Source organism: Amblyomma maculatum, chromosome 4 (assembly GCF_055883805.1).
Source record: "Amblyomma maculatum isolate TAMU_Amacu chromosome 4, ASM5588380v1, whole genome shotgun sequence".
NCBI lineage: Eukaryota > Metazoa > Arthropoda > Arachnida > Ixodida > Ixodidae > Amblyomma > Amblyomma maculatum.
The window spans coordinates 167,216,215-167,236,687 of NC_139347.1; the positions used below are offsets into that span (position 1 = coordinate 167,216,215).

At 47.8% G+C, this 20,473-nt stretch overlaps 1 pseudogene; it reads right to left on the minus strand.

Annotated features, from left to right (window-relative positions):
• Window positions 1-20,473, minus strand: part of LOC146193441 (uncharacterized) — a 78,869-nt pseudogene that overhangs the window by 9,573 nt on the left and 48,823 nt on the right.

Genomic DNA, 20,473 nt, shown 5'->3' on the forward strand with positions numbered 1-20,473 from the left:
TTGGCTGTGGTAAAGCTTGCATCGTGCAAAACTTCTTGGGTGGTGCTGCGAACGCTTCCTCGAAGAGACGTCCCGTCGCGGCAGGTGACCGCACGCACTGCTCAAACAGCATCTGAATGAGTGACTGCATTTTTGATTGGGAAGGTGTGCGAGTGCGCTTTGATAGCTGTTACCTTTGCTGCGCGTTTCGGTTGCTGTGTCTTATTAAAGAGCATTAGTGGCATGATTCCGCTTGAGGAGAGGTGTTGACGCGTGAACGATAGCTTACAGTATAAAAGTAAGGAACTTGTTTAAAATAAGTCTCAGTGATAAATGACGCTGCTGAGATGGCGGTGAAATCTCGCACCCCGATGAGCCCATCAATGATGCTGCAATATCCTCGATGGCGTTCCATCAGACATCATACAGAAATGAAACAGTTCATTAGTGTTTCTTAATTTCTCCCCTTTCTTTTTATTGCGCTTATTCTCGTGCTTATTACCGATGAGTACTTCCCGAGATACTGATAGCTGGTTGCAGCAAAAGACAAGCCAATGTATCTCTATCCATCCAGTGTTTGATTTCAAGTGCTATGCAGGGTGGCATGCATTTCTCTCAATTTTTTCAAATGTGCCTTGCTGCTCCATGTGCGAGCCGCAGTTTTGCGACCTTGAATAGCCCCAGTGTCGCAGGAAACTGCCAGCTGATTCGAGAATGAAATAGGAAACTTCAGCAGTCCCCCGAAATAGTAAGTGATATAACCACGTATGTGTCGTCATCATTTGCTGCAGTGATTGAAGCTCAGCTAAAGGTCAAAAATATTAAACGCTATCGGTACCTTTGCAGCAGCTAGGACAAAGCACCTGCTCTGGGGCATATGTTCCATCGCCCGAAGGGCTATATAGGTGTATTCAAGCCAGTTTCACGTGCGAGCTCTGTTTGAAGCATCTTACCTTGAAAATATGCTTTTTCTGAAATACTTGTCTAAGTAAAAGCAAGGAACTTCATCTTCAGCATCCTAGCGAGTATTCACCATAACGTTATGAAATATACAATCAGGACTAGTTGTCCTCCAACACGTCATTCGGTAGGTTTGAAGGCCTTGTGGAATACCGTGGCAGACAAGGTGAAAAGCTTTGCGATAAGGCACTGATGCGATGTCCACAGACATTGAAACCTTACAGGAAAAGCCTCTTGCTTATTTCTCCTCCACGTGAATGCCTTTTTAAGGCTTCCGTTGAAAGACGTGTATAGAGATAATATCGGGGAAGCCCTATGCTCTCTCCTTGATAAAAAAAGTGGAAAAAATGATAGGCAGTGTGCAGTGATGCTGTATGTATATATTGCCGCTAAACCTTCAAAACTGTATTTGTTGTTTTTTAACAGCCGCCGGCATACAGGCTTATCACTCTGATTCTGGATCGCGTATCAGTTCCGTAATCTTTGTTTGTTAATGCTCGATGTCGCGAGTCACACCTTCATCAGTTTTGTTGTAGCGCAAGATGCACCGAGATCTGTCTCGAAGGTTCCGGCCACTCGGGTATCTTTCCAAAATGTTCCAGTCCGTGCTGGTAGCTGTTTCCGACGTTATCTAGATTGTTCTGTGCAGCCTTTAAAGGAGTATAGACACGTACATTTTCTGTATCGGAGTTATTGCTTTATTCGATCCACAGTGGTCCAAAACAGACGGACTGCGACCCAAAAAGCCCCAGCACAGATCAATTAATTTATTATCAGTGCATTTATCAGGGCTAGTTTCGGTTTCGATCTCTCCGGACACGAGCGCGCGATGACGTCAAAGATACGGATGGATGGATGGAATATAGGAGCGTCCCCTTTGAAACGGGGTGGTATCAGTAGCTATCATGCTCATTTTTCTCCATATATCTTAATTATTGATTTAGAATGGTTAACTAAACCATCATTCTATTTATTAAATTTTGCTCCTACATTACTAACATTACGTAACTTCTCTGCTTTTAAGCCACCAATCTTCCAGCCGTTTTTTGCTAGTTTCCACCGCCGGTTTATTCACCCAGCCACTGTTATCTCTAAACCCCAGAACTTCAGGAACAGTGATTGCGCCTGCATCAACTTTCGGATGGATACCATTGCATTCGAGTATAATATGGTCAATTGTTTCACTGGAGTTTCCACATACAGCACATGCGTCATCTCCATTGTTAAACTTCTTTTTGTAGCTGCGTGTTCTAAGGCACCCTGATCTAGCTTCAAAAAGTAGGGCACTGCCTCTTGAGTTATCAAAGAAATCTTCCTTCCTGATCTGCATTTTCCACTTTCGGTATAATTCCACACTCTGTTTTTTTTCCATCGAATTTATCCAATTTTTACCTTCTGTGTTTTTCACCTGTTGCTTAATGCTCTTTATTTCTCCGTCCTTGCTACTAGCATACTTACTAGTTAGTTTCCTAGTTCTTTTCCTCCATTGTGAGTCAACGCTTTTTAGGTACAGGTATTTAAATACCTTAGCTGCCCATCTGTTACTGTCCAATTTCCTCAAGCGCTCTTCATATAATATTTTACTCTGAGCTTCCCGTACTTCGAAAGATGCCCAGCCCATATCTCCCTGTACCGCCTCATTTGTAGTTTTGGCGTGGGCACCTAGTGCTAATCGTCCAACGGATCTCTGATTTGTTTCTAATGTCGACTGTACGTCTGATTTTAGGCACAAAACCGCATTTCCGAAAGTAAGTCCGGGCACCATAATTCCTTTCCAAATACCCCTCAATACCTCATACCTATTGTATCCCCACAATGTCTTATGCTTCATTATCCCGGCATTCCTTCGCCCTTTGGCCTTAAGTGATTGCTCATGCTTTCCAATGTATGCCAATCCTTCGTTTACCCGCCATACCCCCAAATATTTATATACTGCTACTCTAGGTATTTTAAGGCCTTGAATTTTAAACCCTGATCAGTTGAGCCGTTGAAAATCATCAGACCCGACTTGACTGCGCTGAAACTGAAGCCTAGAGCGTCCCCTTCGTCTCCGCAATACTTAACTAGAGTTTGCAATTCTTCCAGACTCTCAGCTAGCAGCACAATATCGTCTGCATACATCAAACCAGGGAGGCGCTGCTCTACCGACTTTCCACCTAATCTGTATGACAGGTTAAAACCTAGGTTACTGTCTTGTATCCTCCGTTCCAGATTTATCATATAAAGCATGAACAGCACCGGTGATAGAGGACAGCCTTGTCTTAATCCTTTGCATACTTTGACATCCTCCGTACTTCTTATCCCTTCCCACGTAATTTCTACTTTGTTATCCCGGTATATTTCCTGTAGGAACTCTATTGTCTCATAACCGATACCTTCTTCTTTTAATATGTTCCACAGGAGTTCCCTGCTTACGTTGTCGTACGCCCCGTTTATGTCCAGGAAGGCCAAATACAAAGGTCTATTTTCCACTCTAGATATTTCGATGCATTGGGTAAGCACGAAAAGGCTATCATCTAAGCGCCTACCATTTCTAAAGCCGTTCTGAAGTTCTCCGAGTACCTTGTTACTTTCAACCCATGCTTGCACCTTTAATTTTACCGCCTGCATGCCTAACCTGTACATTACAGATGTTATGGTAATCGGCCTGTATGATTTTATGTGCATCCTTTCTCCTTTCCCTTTATAAATCAAATTCATTTTACTCTGCCGCCAGCTGTCCGGAATTTGCTTATTCGCTATGACTGCTTCCAAAGTTTTAACAACGTTTCCTTACTTTTTCGACCGAGTTCAATAATCAGCTTGATCGGAATTCCATCTATTCGTGTAGATGTGTTTTTAGGAATATTTTTTTCTGCCTTTTTCCAGTTTAGATTAGTCAGTTCTAAGGTGCTTTGTATTCTGCTACCTTGTGTTGCTTCCTGATTTGCGGAGATTACCCTATCGTCGTTCTTAAATGACTCGGCTATAACTGATGTAATGTAGTTCACTGCGTTGTCTCCCTTTAAACAATTTCCCTCGTTATCTTGAATCCGATCTTGCTTTCTTTGATTCTTCTTCTCTAGCCAGCTTATGTGGTTCCAGAATTTTCTTGCTCCGCCTCTAGAGGCATCGTGTATATCAGCCATCCAGCGATCGGTGGACTGTCTTATTTTGCTTTGGACGAGGGCCTGCACTTGAAGTTTCTTTTGTCGATATGATTCCCACTTTTGGTCGATTTCCTCCTGAGAAGCCTGTGCTTTCTCAACGAGAACGCCACGCGAGCGCCCCCTACTGGCAGCGTTGATGATCGCGTAAACACAAAATCTGATGACGTATTCGTGCCGCGTTTTTCGTCTGCTTGCTGTCGCACGTGCAAGAAAATATCGTCGTCGAGCAGCGCTTCAGCGTAGCATAATTAGTACTGCGACGTTGTTTCGCCCAATAGCGTGGATGTTACTAATATTGCCAGGCACTTTAATCCCAACCCGCTCGTTGCGACTCAAGCGACGAAGCAAGACTCAGCAGCAGCCATGAAAGCTTGGTGGGTTGACGCGCAGGAAATGTCAACTGATAGGAATGTTGAACAAAGGAGCCGTGAAGATGCTGCTTTATCAGTCCCGTTGGACAACGCTGTGAGCCAAGCTGTTCTAAAAAATCGTTTTAGCAATGACGCGATCAGCCACCGTAACCCGTAAGCTCTCCCTATGGCTCCCGTGCTCACACTGTTCACGCGCTGATTGGTCCCGACATGGCAGGCCTGCGTACCGCCATCCAAGCATGTGGCGCCATCTGGTGTAGTCAAGGCAATCTGGGTGCGTAAAGCCGTGGCCGCCGCGATCGGCTCCCAAGTCATAGCTGCCTCATACCATCCGCTATTGGTAGTCTAGCTATCGCGCATCGCTGTTCATTTGCTTACGCAACTATTTATACAAAGGACTGTCAGTCACGATTAAATTGCGAGGATTATTCGGCCAATACGGAGGTCCTGGTAGAAATAATTACAGTGATACAAGCGAACTTTTTTTTTCCTACAGCAGCTGCCCGGTGCGACGCACCTGATGTCTGCTAGCTCCGCTGCTGAAGGCATCGCGCAAAGCAAGAAAGTATTTTACAAGATGGGCTTGCCAGTACAGCGGCGCTAAACTCCGACGTTTATTACAGCGTTAGCCCGTTCCGAAGCGCCTTTGCGGGCGCTTCGATGTGAAACCAGCTAGGGCTAGCGACGTCTAGGGTAAGCGGGGAGCGGCGCAGCATGTTCCCGGCGCTCCATCGAGAGTCACCGCTGCCGTAAGCCCTGCACTTGTGCAGGCATGCTGTTGTGGCCTGAGTTAAGCTTAGCAGGCAGCCTCCATACGTACACCGGTGAGGTAATTGTAACATGCACCAACGAAGAAGCCATCGAGTAAGGCGAGCAGAAGCATAGTTCTTTCTCAGGGTACGGCCGGAAGCGGCGGCGGCGGCGCTGTTCGAGTCCGGCCATGTGTCGTCACTGCTCTTTGATTTGCCGACTCCACGTCACAGTTGTTTGATTACGTCATGTTGTTTACCTATGTACACGTTTTCGTCACAGAGATGTCGATGCTAAGGGGTTTTGAAAAACGGAGTTCTTGCTCGGCTTGTTTTTAAAATTAAATTAAAATATCTTCGCGGAAACGTGCGAGGTTGGGATTGCTTGGGGAGCATCTCTGAATAACCAGAAAAGCAATCGTGTTCCTTCCGACGCTTCAAAAATGGTGTCTATACTCCTTCAAATTGAGCGCTGACGAGTGTGACGAGCATTCTTTGTCCGACGACCGACGAGCACGTTTGTTGCTATCGCCGCCGCCGAGTTGCTTAGTTCTTTTTGCGGGCACAAGTCAGCCCCAATAAAGAGTTAATTTGAGTACCATCAAGCCTGCGTCTTCTTTTGGTGTCAACGGCCTTGTCATCACTACGTGACATCTGGTGGAGGTGCTGCCTTCGATCCTTCAAGCGAAGACCCCATCCTTGTTCCTGTCACCCTGGAAAACCAGCCTACAGGTCACCGAGCCAGCCGCCGACTCCAAGGCCTACGACCAGAACACGGTCTGCTGCCTGGCCCGCTTCGATCTCGGGAGGCATCGACGCTGACAGTGGCCCAGCCTACAGCACCGGTTGTTTTCGTCCAACCCTGTGAGTCCCCCTGCTTCCATGGACAACCGGATGAAGACGCGGGAGACTGGATGGACCTTTTCGACCGTGTGGCAGAATTCAACGGTTGGAACGACGCTGCGAAACTCAGGCAGGTCTACTTTTTTCTACAAGGACAAGCCCGAGTTTGGTTTGAAAATCACGAGACTTCTTTTAAGGACTGGGAGATATTCAAACCACAGTTCTTGATGGCCTTTACAAGTTCTGTTCGAAAAGAAAGAGCTCAGGCCCTCCTTCAGTCAAGAATTCAACTACCAAACGAGCCCGTCCTGGCCTACGTAGAGGAGATGAAACGCCTGTTTCGCCGCGCCGACCCTAACATGACCGAAGGTGAGAGAGTGAAATTCCTAATGCGAGGCGTTAAAGAGTTGATTTTTGCGGGGCTTCTCCGGAACCCGCCGAGAACTGTGGAAGAATTCGAAAGTGAAGCATCGACCATCGAGAGGACGTTGGACATTCGGATGCGCCTCTACGAGCGACCACTTCAACCACACTACTCATGCCACTACCTCAGCGGATCTGCAAGCGGAGAGAGTCTTCGGGACCTCATCCGGGAGATCGTGCGAGAGGAGCTCCGCCGAATGCTGCCATCATCGCAACAACCCCAGGTGGCGACGCTCGCGGACGTCGTCCGTGAAGAAGTCCAGCAGGCGCTGGGCGTTCCTCAGGCGACGGCTGCGACTATTCCAGCACAAGAGGCAACAGCGATGAACTACGCTGGTGCATTACGTCGCCCTGCGCCCCGACGTGATGACTTTCCGAGCCCTCGCTCGCCGCTACCGTCCTGTTCCTGAAAACTGCCCCTTGGCTCCCGCCCGCCAAGCCTACCAACAACCCCCAAACTACCCCCCCAGGAAGTGCGACGCCTGGAGGACAACAAACAACCGGCCATTATCCTTCCACTGCGGTGAGGCCGGCCACATTCTGCGCCACTGCCCGTACCGACGAATCTGTCTCCGCGGATTTGCAGTCGACGCTCCACGACCACGTCCAGGTGAACGACCGCAAGAAATCGACAACTATCTGAGTAGCGGTGAGACTGCGCCACCAAGCCATCGGTTCAGGTCTCCATCGCCGTACAGGGCCCGCTTTGCATCGCCAGGCCGTAACAACGATGAAAGTGTGCGCGGAAGGTCTCCAAGCCCGCGTAGGTGAAACTAAAGGCAGCAACCTTTGGAGGTGAGGTTGCTCAACGGCGAAACGACGAACATCCTCCGCCGCCGACAAACACTAACGACGACGCAACCATTTCACCGCCGTTCCACACGACAACATCGACGACAACACGACCACAGTGCGAGCCGACACCGCTTCCCAGCGAAGTAACAACGGTATGCCCCGGCCATGACCTGAAGAAAGGACGGAGCCGAGATCGGACACCAAGGTCCACGTGCAATGCGAATACGCGAACAAGTGACCTTGAAGTTGATATCGACGGTCGCAGAGTCACTGCCCTAGTAGACACCGGAGCTGACTATTCAGTCATTAGTGGACCGTTAGCCTTTCAGCTAGGAAAGTTACCACCGCTTGGGATGCCCCGCTGATTCGCACCGCAGGTGGCAACCTGATTACTCCATCGGGACGATGTACTGCAAGCAAACCCGTAAATGGGCGTACTTACCCCACCACCTTTGTGGTCTTGCAGCAGTGCTCCCGCGACGTGATTTTAGGCATGGACTTCCTAAATGAACAAAGGGCTATCATCGACCTGCGATCCAAGCTTTAAGCTCTCTGCCTACAGACAAAGCCATTCCTGTTACGACGACTTCGATGCAACACATCCCTCTAAACGTCCTCGATGAAGAATTGACCGGCCCGCCCCGATCAAGCATCGCAGTCTGCGTAGGTAGCGCAAACATCGAAACCGCTGAAGGCATCGTCGAAGGAAATATTCAATTGCTCTTAGAACGAGGTGTCTGCATCGCAAGAGGCATCGCGAAATGCCGGAGAGGTCAAGCTCAGGTTCTGGTAACAAATTTCACCGAAGATACCGGCATCTCAACAAGTGCACGACGATCGCTTTTCTCGACGAATTAGCCGACCTCAAAGATGTATTCGCCCTCCACGACCAAATGCTGGAAGACGCCCCGGACCGATTCCGTCAGCCCAAATTTGACATCAACCCGGCATTGACCCACAGCAGGAAAGACCAGACTCTCAGTCTTCTTCGAAGCTACAGGGAGTGCTTCTTGTCATCATCGAAGGTACGACAAACACCACTGGCCAAGCACCGCATTATAACGGACGAACACGCTCGACCTCTGCGCCAAAGCCCTTATCGTGTATTGCCGCGAGAACGTCAGGCCATTCGCGATCAAGTTGAGGAAATGCTGCGTGATGTCGTAATCCAGCCATCGAGCAGCCCCTGGGCGGCACCAGTCGTCATGGTGAAGAAGAAAGACGACACACTTCGCTTCTGCGTCGATTACCGCCGCTTGAATAGCATAACGAAGAAGGATGTCTACCCGCTTCCCCGCATCGACGACACTCTCGACCGGCTCTGCAATGCAAGTTACTTCTCATCGATGGACCTGGAAAGCGGATATTGGCAAATTGAGGTCGACGAAAGAGATCCCGAGAAGACCGCATTCATCACACCGGACGGTCTTTTTGAGTTCAAGGTGATGCCATTTGGCCTCTGCTCCGCACCAGCCACATTTCAACGAGTAATGTACACAGTCCTGGCAGGCTTGAAGTGGCAGATTTGTTTGGTATATATATATTTGTTTGGTATATATATATAGAAGACGACGTTGTTGTCTTCTCGTCAAACTTTGAAGACCACCTAAAACGACTACAGACAGTGCTGGAAGTCATAAAGTCATTGGGACTAACGCTAAAAGCAGAGAAGTGTCACTTCGCCTACGAAGGACTCCGGTTCCTATGTCACATCGTTAGCAAGAACGGTATTCGCCCAGACCCGGAGAAAACAGCTGCAACGGCACAATTCCCACCGCCTGCCGAGAAGAAAGCTGTGCACCGATTCCTTGGGCTGTGCGCTTATTATCGACGATTTGTCATAAACGTTTCGCGGATCGCCGAAAAGTTGACGCAGCTTACAAAGGCTGGCGTAACTTTTAAAGTGGACGCGCCGCAAGGAGAAGCCTGCGACGAACTTAAGCGCCGCCTGCAATGCCCTCCTGTACTTGGCCACTTTGATGAAAACGCCGAGACCGAAATTCACACCGACGCGAGCAGCGTGGAACTAGGAGCCATTCTCATCCAGAAGAGTGCCGCACAGGAGAAATCGCCTACGCTAGCAGGTCCCTCACAATATCCGAAGTCAATTATTCGACGACCGAGAAGGAGTGCCTTGCGATCATCTCGGCTACTTCTAAGTTTCGTCCATACCTATACGGCCGACCATTCAAGGTTGTTAGCGACCATCACGCGCTCTGCTGGCTGGCTAATTTGAAAGATCCCTCCGGCCGCCTTGCCAGATGGAGCCTACGACTTCAAGAATTTGACTTGACTGTAGTCTATAAGTCGGGCCGGAAGCACTCCGACGCAGACTGCTTATCACGCGCTCCCGTCGACGCTCCCCCGAATTACGATGACGACGACGCCTTTTTGGGACCAGTAATTGCCAGCAGTTTCGCAGAACAACAGCGATCAGACCCTGAGCTGAAAGCGCTAGCCGATTACTTAGAATGAAAGACCACTTCCCCTCCTGGTGTGTTCAGGCGACATTTATCATCGTTCGCGTTAAGCAATGGCCTCCTATTCAAGAAGAACTTCGCAACCAACAAGACCGCGCAGCTTCTTGTAGTGCCTAAAAACCTCCGGCAGGAACTTCTGCAGGCGTTGCACGATGAGCCCAAAGCAGGCCATCTCGGATTTGCGCGCACGTTGCGTCGAATCCAGGAGAAGTATTGCTGGTCGCGAATGCCTGCCGAATGTGCCCACTACGTGAAGACGTGTCGTGAGTGCCAACAACGCAAGACGCCGCCGATCAGACCAGCAGGACTACTAAACCCGATTCCGCCCCCAATCCTGCCCTTTCACCAAATTGGGATGGATCCCCTCGGCCCCTTTCCATCTTCGTCTATGGGTAACAAGTGGATCATCGTGGCCACTGACTACCTTACCCGTTACGCCGAATCAAGAGCACTACCAGATGGTACCGCGGCCGAAGTCACCAAATTTTTTGTCGAACAAATTCTCTTGCGATATGGCGCCCCAGAAGTGCTCATCACGGACAGGGGAACGGCGTTTACGGCAGAGTTGACGCAAGCCATCCTGGAATACAGTCACACAAGCCATCGACGAACAACTGCGTACCATCCCCAGACCAATGGCCTTACGGAGCGCCTGAACAAAACGATCGCAGACATGATCGCTATGTACGTCGACGCTGAACACAAGACCTGAGGCGCCATCTTGCCGTACGTGAGCTTCGCGTATAACACGGCAGTCCAGGAGACGACCAGAGCGACCCCGTTTAAGCTTGTGTACGGCAGGGAGCCCACGACGACGCTCGACGCACTGCTGCCGCACGTAACCAGCGAGGCCAATCTTGACGTCGCCGCCTACCTGCAGCGTGTAGAGGAAGCCCGACGACACGCACGGCTGCGTATTAATGACCAACACCACACCGACAGCCGACGATACAATTTACGACGACGCCACGCAGAGTACAATCCAGGAGACCAAGTGTGGGTTTGGACACCAATTCGCCGTCGCGGTTTAAGTGAAAAGTTATTCGCCACGTCGGACCACTGGACTATGAAGTCATTCTCCACGGAACATCAGCATCACAACGGCGACGCACACGCCCAGAAATTGTACATTTTGTACGACTGAAGCCAAATTACGCGCGTTAAGAATCTGTGGTGTTTAAACTTTGCAGTATTTATGTTTAAGTTTCTTTGTTTTGGAACATCGAGGCGATGTTTTTTTTTAAGGGGGGAGTAATGCCGCGAAACCTTCAAAACTGTATTTGTTGTTTTTAACAGCCGCCGGCATACAGGCTTATCACTCTGGTTTTGGACCGCGTATCAGTTCCGTAATCTTTGTTTGTTACTGCTCGATGCCGCAAGTCACATCTTTATCAGTTTTGTTGTAGAGCAAGATGCACCGAGATCTGTCTCGAATGTTCCGGCCACTCGGGTGTCTTTCCACAATGTTCCAGTCCGTGCTGGTAGCTGTTTGCGACGTTATCTAGATTGTTCTGTGCAGCCTTTAAATTGAGCGTTGACGAGTGTGACGAGCATTCTTTGTCTGACGACCGACGAGCACGTTTGTTGCTATCGCCGCCGCCGAGTTCGTTAGTTCTTGTGCGGGCGCAAGTCAGCATTTCAGTACCATCAAGCCTGCGTCTTCTTTTGGTGTCAACGGCCTTGTCATCACTACGTGACAATATGGTGAACTATTTTCCATGTTCACACGAGTTAGGTTTCATTGGTTTGCGAGGAAAATAAAGGCTCAATTATTTAACGTGGCTGCTAACGCAATCTGCAGGAAATGAGCTCGGAAGCTTAGTACGTGAGTCTGCCTAAACGTCCGACGTTTTATTGTGGTTTTTTCATGAAGGGCTGCTTTTTGGTATGCACAAGGTTAGTTGTGTAATAACCAGGTTAAAGGAAAGCTTACTGCCTCACATTAGGGTAATCTGACTACTATTTTTTAAACACAAGCGTCATGCAAGTACAATACTGCTGCAACATTCTAGTTTATTTTATTCTTGGAGTTGCATATTCATGCTTGTTTTAATACTTTCTGTACCGTGTACATCACCACTTTGTTGCTTGATCACGCCAGAGATGTTACGTGAAACCACTATTGCTTCTCGAACACTCCATTCTACCTTTCTATTTTTCGTAGTGTGCAAGCACTAGCAGGAACGTGTCATTCATCACGAGAGTGCATGCAATTTGTGCTCCCTATAGCCAGAAAAAATTAAGGTGGATGTAAGTAGTGATGTAACGTGGCATGCTTTTGTATGACGCCCACTGAAAGACAAGGCGAACGACGACGTAGAAGGGACGGTACTTAGACAAGTCGGCTTTACAATGACCCTATTCAATATGAGTTCGCTTCACTTGGCAGTTAAAGTTCTTATCGAGTTAAATTGATTCAGCATTTCAGAGTAAATCGAAGCACATGGCCTAATTCCTTACCTCGTCTGTGAACTCCTTAGACTTTGTCAGCGGCGGCAGCATCGATACACCTTGGGGCGTCACTGGCGCTGATGCAGCCGTAGAGAGCTTTACGGAAGGCGCTGTGCTTGTTCTGGCAACAGGCACTGGCACCACAGCGGAGTCGTAAGCTTCTGGCGACATCGTCTCCTTTGAAGCGATGACGTCTACAGGCGGACAATGCGAGAAGGATGCGGTCGATATCCTGGTTGGTGTTTCATGCAGATCAGCAGAAGTGACTTTATCCGTTGGCAGCACAGAGTACTCTCGCAGAAGTGTGCGCTCTCGCTGGCGGTGGTGTTTACCCAGCTGGGTGACCTGAGAGGCACAGGAATGGAAGTGAAATGAGTGACTATGTTTTAGTTGAATAATTACCTACTCATTATATTGCGCAGCTGTAGGCTGTTTTAACTTGACTGTAACTATATTTGAGAAAACAACATCCCAGCAGAAGTCCAAAATTAGTCGTTCGCCGTCCGCGGCGGTTATTATATATCTGTTGTGTTGCAGGTGCTCTTGCCGAGAAAGTACCCCTACCTCAATAAGCGCGAGTGCACAGCGGTAACTTGACCAGAATAAATAAATATTTATTTTGATGTATTTATTTATTTTTTTATTCAATAAGAGTTTTTTTACAGGCCCCGTTGCCAGGGTATTAAATAGGTGGGGAAGGGGGGGAGGAACTAGGAACACATTATAAGAGAAATACCGCAATAACAATTCGATTCACACAACAGTTGGTAGTCAAATAATAGCAGCAAGCCCAAAAATATTACAATTAATAATATTAAGCAAGCTATTACACAGGGTTTCGTTGCAAGATTTCGAAATGAATATAAGTTATCTTCAGTTGTGACGTGTGATGGCAGGTTATTCCAGTCAATTATTGTACTCAGAGTCAACGATCTTGAGTAAAGATATGAGCGCCAAGACACTCGTTTTACTTGGTTATTGCGATCACGGCGCGCAAAAAGTGCGCATGCCGGCAGAACGAAGTCATCATGGAGAATGGAACGACGATATATTTTTTGAAATAAGGTTAGACGACTACAGTGGCGTCAAAAAGATTGTGGCTCCAACTCAGCACGATGTTTTTGTGCTGTTACACTGCTCAAGCGTAAGCAACAGGAAAAGGTGAAGAAGACAGCATGGTTTTACAGGGATTCAGTGTTGTTCTTGAGCTATGCTTGTTCGGGTTCTCATATTGCGGAAGTGTGTTCAATTTTGTGGAGGATGACTGTATTACTGTTACGGACGAAGGAGGAAGAAGAGGGCCTGCAGTGGCGCGATCAGGAGCGCGCGCGCTAGACCCGCACAGAGATTCATTAAAAGTCATCTCACGACCAGTGAGCATCTTCTGTCTGTCTTTTGTTCTCCTGTTGTCATCGCTTGCCGCCATGTAACATTTGGTTGGAGGTTCGGCGTACGTAATCCCCATCCTCGCTTTGGAGCATAGACGCCATCTGTAAGCTGAGACCATTGACCGAGGGCCCAGAGAAATCGCCGAGCAGCTTCCTCCCAGCCCTTCAAGCCCAGACCTGACCAACTACCACCACCCAGCTCCCAGCCCGGACTTGAAGACAAGAACAGACAGGCCAATTAGAACGGACCCGAAAGACCCGAAGGAACTGATGGACATGAACACGCAACCCCCGCCCAAGCTGCCCGACGTGACCTCGAGCCATCGGTCCCATGGACTCTGGTGACGGATGGTTGACAGCTCCAGGGAAGGCAGATCATCCACGCATCAGACATCGTTGTTGTTGTTGTTCTCCTCTAATGTGATGGCACATACCCACACAAGGGGATCGGCCAAGAAATGGAGTGCAGAGATATTAGATTTCTAGATGTATAACTACATCGCAAAAATAAATAGAAATAAATGCTAGCGAATAGATAAGGAAATGTAACTATGAAAAACCAAAATAAGAAAGAGTAAATACTAACGCACGTAGTAGGAGAATACTAAGATTCATATGTACAGATTAAAACTTCAAAGCATATTAGCAAGGTAGACGTTTTCTTTCTATTAAGAAGTTTTGAATGGCGTTAAAAACAGGCCTGTGGCTGTACCCAAGCATGGTGGCACCGAACGATAATAAAATCTGGCTGCTCAAATTAAGACCCAGCTATTGTAACGGCTTCTTTAAATACCGTTTTCTCATCATGGTAAAACGGCGGCAAAATATCAAGAAATGATCTATTCTTTCCGGTTTCCCGCAGAATGCGCAGACGGGAGAAAGCGCCAAACCAGACTTGTGAATATAGAAATTTAGGGGCAGAATACAACATCGTAGCATGGTTAGAGAGACCTGAGTCTGCCTTGGTTGACATGATTTCCTATTCTAGGAATACTTGGGATGCAGATAGTCATCCGATGATAAAACAGATCCAGACTGCGTGCTTTATAAGGAACGCCTACGAAATCGTGCTGCTGGTATGTACGCTGTTGCCGGGAGGATGGGCAACACAGGGCTATTCAGAGATTCTTTAGCTATAGTTTATCAGCTACCTCATTGGCATCGTACCGGCAAGCCGTTCTATTCTTACTTCTTCCTCTTCTTCAAGCATCCAAACACGCCCATCATCATGCCATGGAATCATCATCGGTAAACTTCCTCGTCTACGATCGGGACAATAGCTCGGTGGCCCCGGTCATGTTACGGACGAAGGAGGAAGCGGGCAGTGGCGCGGGCAGGAGCGCGTGCGCTAGGCCCGCACACAGATTCATTAAAAGTTATCTCACGACCATTGAGCATCTTCGCTCTGTTCTCTGTTCTCTTGTTGTCATCGCTTGCCGCCACGTAATAATATGATCAAGATTATTCTTCTGTAGAGGATTTAGTTTACCCAGGGAAGACCTTTTGGAGGAACATTTAGATGTTTTAATTTGATTAGAAGCCTGCGGGGAGGAACGCTATCGAAAGGTTTAGAAAATTCAAGAAACACGGCATCAATCTGGAATACTGCATGAAATATAGAAAACATGTCGTTAGCAAACAAAGCAAGTTAAGCGTCAGATCAATAGCCCCTGCGAAAACCACGCTGGTATTTCAAAATATCATGCTACTGAAAGTAATTAATGCTTTGGTATAATTGACGTGCTCAAGGAGTTTGCAGACTTTCGTTGAAAATGAGACAGGATGATAGTTAAGCGAGGTGTAGTGGGATCGTCTGATTTGAAATTAGTTTTTACTGACTCGGTGAACTGAGTTCATTCTACAGAAATGAACGACTTATCGGTAACTGAATGACCTAATCCATAACTCATACACGCTAATTCTGCGTAAGCACACCTTTCTTTTTTGAACGGAAAGTTTTACCAACGTGATCTATTTTCAGGTGATTATAGTGCACATTTGCAATAAATAAATCACCGGGCCCTCCATTGGGACCATTCTGTATTTGACTGTTGCAGAATACAACGCATCCTGACTGTTTCCTACTTTCAAAACGATATGAATGTTTTACCTTTTATTTCAGCCTAAAGGAACACAAAAGTGAAAACTCCCTGCCGGGGTGACGCAGCGGTTACGGTGCTCGACAACTGCTCCCAAGGATGCGGGATCAAATCCCGGCCTCGGTGGCCGCTCTTCGATAGAGGCGAAAAGCAAGGCGTCCGTGTGCTGTGCGTTGTCAGGGCACGTTAAAGAACCCCAGGTGGTCGAAATTTCCGGAGTTCTCCACTACGGCGTCTCTCATAGCCTGAGTTGCTTTGGGACGTTAGACCCCACACACCAAACCTAAAGAGAAAACTGAAGTGGGCTTGCATAGATAGAATGCCAATTCCTGGTTACAAAAAATCCATTCTTACTGAAAACAGAGCTGTTATAAGGTAGTAAAGAGGAAGAACAGAAATACAGGTATTGCCGCCACAGCCGAAACTCGCGACTACAAATCACGTGCCGCGCGAGAGATTCCGGAGGTTGGCAAATGCGAATTACATTTCCCGTTTGAATGCGGTCGTAGGTTTTGTCTCGAATATGATAACATGCTTTTATCATGCGTAAAGGACGGCGAAAAGACAACGTAAACTTCACAAGGCAAATACAAAAATATAGTTGGAGGCGCCACAGGCACCCACTTCAGTTTCGGTCATGTTCCGGCTCAGGCACTTCGTGCGCGCTCGGATAGTTTCAAGTTTGGACCTGCAGCGCCTGAATTACGAGCTTGGAGCAGCAGATGCGCCTGGCTCGTTTACATTTTGAGCATTCGGAGGCGCGAGCGAGAGCAATCCGCGGCCGCCGACACGCTCCTTCGTCACACTTCTGAGCCCAATATATCGCCGCCGTCGCCGCTTCGACTGCAAGCTCCCGTTAACCCTGATCTAACCGCTCGACTGCAGGTACGTACGCCACGAAAAGCATAAAATATGTCAAGTGCCGAAGGAAAAACGCATTATCATTCAATTGTTCACTAAATCATAGCACAGTTGACCCACATACTGCGGCAACAAGACCTTCAACGTGCTATTTGCAGGCATCATGAACAGAAGGGGCGTACTTGCCGTAATGACATAAAACAGCGCAAGGAACGGGACGAAACACGAAGGAAACAAATACGCAGGCGCTGTCGCTGTACAGCGCCTGTGTATTTGTATCCTTTCCTTCGTGTTTCCTTCCGTTCCTTGCGTCGTTTTATTTCATTATGCAGTACCAACTAGCCCGGCATCTTGCACTTCTGAACTCCATACTTGCCGCTCGTACCAAGGAGAGCGTTGATGTATTGCGCTGGTCGCCTGGCGAAAAAAAAAAGGTCCTCGAGTAAAAACTAAAAAGTAAAAATAATGAAGCACCACAAATACATTAAAAATGCATAAAAGTATCGATTTGTAGAAAACAAAAACGCCACCACCAGGATTCGAACTTCGCACTGCTTGCTCCGTAATGTTCGACGCTAAACACTCGGCTACGCCGCACATAAGGGAACCGGGAAATATTTCTACATATGACGTCATGGCCGTATTTAAAATGGAACATGTTCCGAGGTGTACAGGTCATTCTGCCGGTCTATAAAGTTCAACTTCTTAACCATCGGAGCATGCTGCCTGCTCTCACGACTTGCAACTAATGTTCTGGATGCCTATGCGCACTATATTGTGCACTGGAGCCATTTTAACATGTGGAATTTCACTGCGCTGGCAAATTTAGGGGCGCCGATTTTTCGGTCATGCTCTGCTACCGTGGACGTAATTTTCGCTGAACACGGAGCTGTAGCACGAACCTTGAAGAAAAAGAGCGCGACGAAGCTTAAAAACTGGCAAGTGCAGCAGCGAGTACACTATTTTGCTGGTAACTAAAATCTTATTTGTATGTAAACATTTCAGGAAGCGTTGCGATGACCGAGGGCTCGGTTTGTTTAACGCAGTGCAAGAAGGAGCGCAAAGGCTTGAGAATACATGTAAAGTATTGGGCATTACAAGCGCTCTATGTATTTTGTTTTCTTCCTTTATGGGCCCATCGCTTGGTAAATTACTCTCTTCATCGTTTTATTTATTTCGGCTGTGGCCGTCACTTATTGTGAGCCGATGGTCGATTGCGAGTACGCTGTTGTCATGTTGGCCCCTGAGGGATGCGACGCCGTGGGCCACGCCGGCTCGCTAGCAATCACGGAGTTTCCGCTTACGTCATATTGTGCGTCACTCTACCCAGACTACGTGGTCGGAGGAAACAGTTTGAATTCGACCTGCGGGAACAAGAAAAAAACTCAACTTCTTAATCTCAGCAATCATTCGATATTTTGCTGCCGGATATGCGGCGACAGTGTCATCAAATGTAGTTAATTAGATTTTCATAGCATCTTTGGGTGTCGTTAGTGTCCCTTTACCCGCAGCGATTCATAGTCGCGCACAGTTGCGATGGGCGCTTGGAAGGGCAGCTTACTGCTGATGCGTGATATTTTGCGCGTTTTTTGTTCCAACAAGACTCAAGGATGCCCAACAATGAATGAAAAGCGTGTGTTTACCGCGTGAAAACAGTTTGCCAATTCTTCTTAGTGATTTGTGAAGAACTCAATATTTTGCACGAAAATGTTATTGTAAGATAGCTCTCACGGCTACGCGAAGCCTTTGTTTGGCATTACAAATCAGAAGTGCAAGATGCCGGGCTAGTTGGTACTACATAATGAAATAAAACAGCGCAAGGAACGGGACGAAACACGAAGGAAAGGAGACAGCGCCTGTGTCTTTGTCTCCTTTCCTTCGTGTTTCGTCCCGTTCCTTGCGCTGCTTTATTTCATTACAAATCAGCTCCTCTGTACTCCCACGAAGTTTACATCCACAGGATGCTTGGAACAGAGAAAAAAGAGAGGAAGAATATTTTTATGCAATTTTGAATCTTATCAGCAACTGGTACGCGGCATACAAATCTCCATGGCTGGCATGCCGACATATATATATTCGGCTGGCAGAACCAGCTGAATATAAACGGCGCGGGATAACGCAAAGTTTTCGCAGTGTTCCCACACCGACGCAGAGCTTACACTTCGATATGTCGGCATGCCAGCCATGGAGATTTGTGTGCCAGGCAACGGATGCTGATAACATTAAAATTACATGAAAAATATTCTTTCGGATGGTGGAGCGAACCCTTACCACGAAGCATACTGAGATGGGTTAGGCGTTTTTGCGGCAGTTCATTTCACGCGAGAAGCAACATTTCTTGTAAAAAATTTCTAACGCCGTATAGCATGGCCCTAATCATACCACAGGATGTTTTATCTGCCGCGTGAAAGACTAGACTCACCTTCCGTTTCCTTCATGGCACTGCATTGCCGCGGGCGGCGACAATATGCTTTGTATCCCAGTGGCGTCCGAGGTATCGTTACAAATTGCTTTTAGGTGGCTCGAAATAGTTCGGTGTATTAGAGCACATACTCTCTGCCGCTAGTTCCTGCGTTTCGCGTCGTAGTCGCGTCGCCGTTGTCGATAGTAATTAGTTGCGCAGCCGGGGTAGCGCACGCTACTGCTGCCTCTGTTCGCCGCTGCGTGCCCTCTCATCCTTCGTGGCGGCGACCGCGCGTGTTCTCCGATTCTTCGATTGCTGCTTCGCGCTCCTGTCGCCACCATTTGCCGCTACTTGTACTCCCTTTGCTACATGGTGGTGACGGTGTTCTCCGGTTGCCGAAGCGCCGGGTCAGCCTCAGCGGATCCCGGTGCTTGCATCCTAAGCAGAAAAGCTGAGCCACGTGGACTTGACTCGCTAGCGGCGTCAGCGGCATCAGTAAGTCGCGACTATCTCTTCGCCGCGCAAAGTTCCCATGGGTCTACGCGCTGCCTTCCGCGACCTCTCGATAACTTAAATGCTCTCTTCGCTCCTTCTCCAATGCCTCCGCTGTGCGGCAGTAATCAGAGCGCCGGATTGGTGGCGGTGGATCTCGATATGTACACCGCCCGAGCCGAAACGCAGCCGCCGCCATTCGCCACTGCGAACCGCCTGCCTAGATATTGTATGTAATTACACGTCCTACATGTTTCGCTCGCATTATGCCTCACTCTATCGAAAAGCTGAAACAGCTGATGAGCTGGGCTTAAATTTCGCAATAGGAAGTAACAATGTTTCATATAGAGACTCTGGATTTTTTACTTCTCTGGCGAGGCCATGGCTCGCGGACCCGTTCTATAGAAGATGCGACTTTCAAGTTCTACGTTTATAATACGATTGTTCACAATGCTTTCTGCGTCAACACTCATGCCACGAACATACGCATGCTCAAAACCCAAAAGCGCATAAAATACGAGAACTGCACACACTAATATCGTAGGCTAATATTACGAATTCCTAACACAGATTCTCAATTCAATATGGTATGACAGAGTGGTTTTTAGAGCACAGGTGTACAATAATTTGTTGACTGCCATTGAAGTACTAATGCATGATTATTGATATATTGCTTTTTATCTATTTCTAGTTTAGTTCGCGTTTGCGTGCTTCTGTTCGGACTCCATAAGAGTCCACAGATTTGCTAAATACAAAGTAATAATAATGCATGTCCGGTACAAAGCATTGCGAACACTTAGGCGGTACACTAATAGTGCCTACAAGTATTGTGTTTTGCATATTGCGCTCTTTTCACTGGCATTAATAGAGCAGGACGTGAGAAACACGCCCTGCCCTATAGTGGCCATTCTGTGATGGAAATCAAGTCTGTCTAAAATCTGCAGCCCTCAACTCCTAGCAGATGCATTGTATAATTGTGAGTCAGGCATGCATGCATACCATTTTGGCGATGATTCCTGCGAAGAAGTT